Genomic DNA, 2,368 nt, shown 5'->3' with positions numbered 1-2,368 from the left:
AACCTGCAGACCGCTGGTTGGTCGGAGAGAATCGTCACTTATCACTGCGTTTTTAGCAAACAAGAGTGCGGAGTGTGTGTCCGGAACAACCGCGACATTCAAAAAAAAAAATCTAGCCGGACACCGACAGATTATCTACGCTCTGCACTATTCTCACTTTTCAACTGTTCAATATTCAGGCCTATTAGGGGCTTTATGTCGTTTCCAATATTGCACACTGTTACCTTAAAAAAAACAAGACAATATATCAAAGAAAAGTTTTTATTTAGCTTTTCAAGTGCGCAGCAAACCCTCCCGTACATCCCGGTCTTCTTCCTCTGCACCCCGTGACAGTGTCCCCCCCCCTGGCTCTGCTGGCCCAGATGCATCCCAGTCGTTGTCATAAGGCTCTCCATGCTCATAAGATTATACGAAGTCCAGCAGGTCCGAACCAGAGGTTTCACCGGTCGGACATCGCCCACCAGGCGGTCTGCGGCGGCGTTTTGCAAAGCGGAATGCCTCTGAAACACAAACAGTACACATCATACATGTTTTGGTGTGTAATCATGATTGCTAAAGTTCATGTACTTCATATAGCGTATAGTAAATACTGACCGGGGCCCCTAACACATGCAAATGAAAGCTAACGTTACCGGGAAACTTAACTTACCCTTTTGTGTCGGCGAACAATAGTCATGTCGACGTCTGAACTCCGTCGGAATTCCCAAACTCCTGGTTTTTTTTTTCCAGCGGTGATTTTTGTTGCTTCCTTCAGCTTCTTTTGAAACAATTTTTTTTTTACCAGCAGTGGAAAAACGTTCCCCATGAAGCTGTGCGAGTGTGTTGACTAGAGCCCGACCGATAAAGGATACTGATACGTATATTTGGTTATTAAAAAATCCGACATGCCGATATATCGGCCGATCGGCAGTACATAAAAAAAAAAAATCCAGAAACCCGATTTCTCTAACATTAGTTATTTGTAGTTATTTATGAGTTCTCACTAAAATAATATGATAATCACTTGTTTTGTTGTCACAGAGGAACATCAAAATATATTAAAGTTCTGATAAATAAAATGTATAAAATACAAATGCCCTCTGGTGGACAAACTATGCAACGCTCATAACATTGTTGACGGTCCGTTTTTATTTTTTAAATATTAATTTATCATAATCATTTGTCATTATAAATGATTCTGATGAATGAATATTTATAAATATATATATACATATTTTTTTATTTTTAATCGTCCATTATAAATGTCGATACCGATAGATCGGGAAATGCCTAATATTTGTCCAACCAATATACTGACCCGCCGATATATCGGTCGGGCTCTAGTGTTGACATTTTTCCAACCAATGGGAAGGCAGGTCCGTCACGTTATGCCTTATATGGGCATCTGAGATCCGAGTGAGAACAAAGATAGTTCATAGTGGGAAAGATAGATCACTCCAAGTCAGGCTAGTCTAATGTGATCAAAGATCATCTATTATCGTTCTACAGAGAAGAACGCATCACTGTTTTGAGATTTGGGATACATTTGGGCCTTTTTTGAAGAAATGTAAATAGTTTGTCCTTTATATGAGTTATAATGTTCATTATGGTGTTTTTTTTGCACTTGATGACTCCAATCATACAAGAGAGCTGTTTTAGACACCACAAATGCTTGTCTAGCATTGCTGTTGGTGTGATATAAGTAAATATGATATTATTATTTTGATTATTGTCATAAGGGCAAAAGCGTCTGGATTTATTTTTGAAAAAATATATGTATTTTGTCAACTCTTAGGGTTAAAGCAACGCCACAGCACCTTTCCTCTTTGGTCCGCCTACAGGTTGGAAGTAGAATTGTCTCATTCAAACTACAGATCCACTACCTGATCTGGCAAACTTGCATAGGGCGGTTATAGAAACATATTCAAGTATAATTATTACTACTGTGACTACTATTAGGACTTATTTCTACTGGCAAAAATAGGACGAGAAAAGTTCTTTTTACCAGACATAAAGGTTTACTTTAATGTTGTTACACATGATCCAAATACTACAGTACATTCATTTGAGATTTTAAAAGTTTTCTGCTGTAGTTTCTAGAGTAAAAGTTGAACTTATTCCACCCTACCTTCGATTTTCCTTTCTTTGCTGTGCTCTTCTTTTCCTCAACCTGCCAAACACACACACACACCACACACACTCCTCCATTTTCCTCCCTTGCCCTCCTTCCCATTCCTCATCAGTGGAGGTGTCAGGACTCTACCGCCGCAGTGCCATCTGGGCCGAGGCTGATAAAAGCTCATGTGCCGGGCTGGCGATGCCTGCAGGTCTGCCTGAAGCCAGCGAAGCCTGACTTTCAGAGGCGATGGGAGAGATTTGTGGCATGGCA

The 2,368-nt window shown here is 40.1% G+C and overlaps 1 protein-coding gene and 1 long non-coding RNA gene across 2 annotated transcripts in view; one reads left to right on the top strand and one right to left on the bottom strand.

Moving 5' to 3' along the window:
- Window positions 1-2,368, top strand: part of adarb2 (adenosine deaminase RNA specific B2 (inactive)) — a 292,008-nt gene that overhangs the window by 245,975 nt on the left and 43,665 nt on the right. The gene's annotated exons all lie outside the window — the stretch shown is intronic.
- The window catches only part of LOC116672322 (uncharacterized), a 7,198-nt gene that overhangs the window by 2,199 nt on the left and 2,631 nt on the right, over window positions 1-2,368 (bottom strand). The gene's annotated exons all lie outside the window — the stretch shown is intronic.

This window comes from Etheostoma spectabile, chromosome 22 (assembly GCF_008692095.1).
Source record: "Etheostoma spectabile isolate EspeVRDwgs_2016 chromosome 22, UIUC_Espe_1.0, whole genome shotgun sequence".
Taxonomy (NCBI): Eukaryota; Metazoa; Chordata; class Actinopteri; order Perciformes; family Percidae; genus Etheostoma; species Etheostoma spectabile.
Note: the sequence above shows the minus strand (reverse complement) of the source record. Positions and strands in the feature narration are given on the sequence as shown.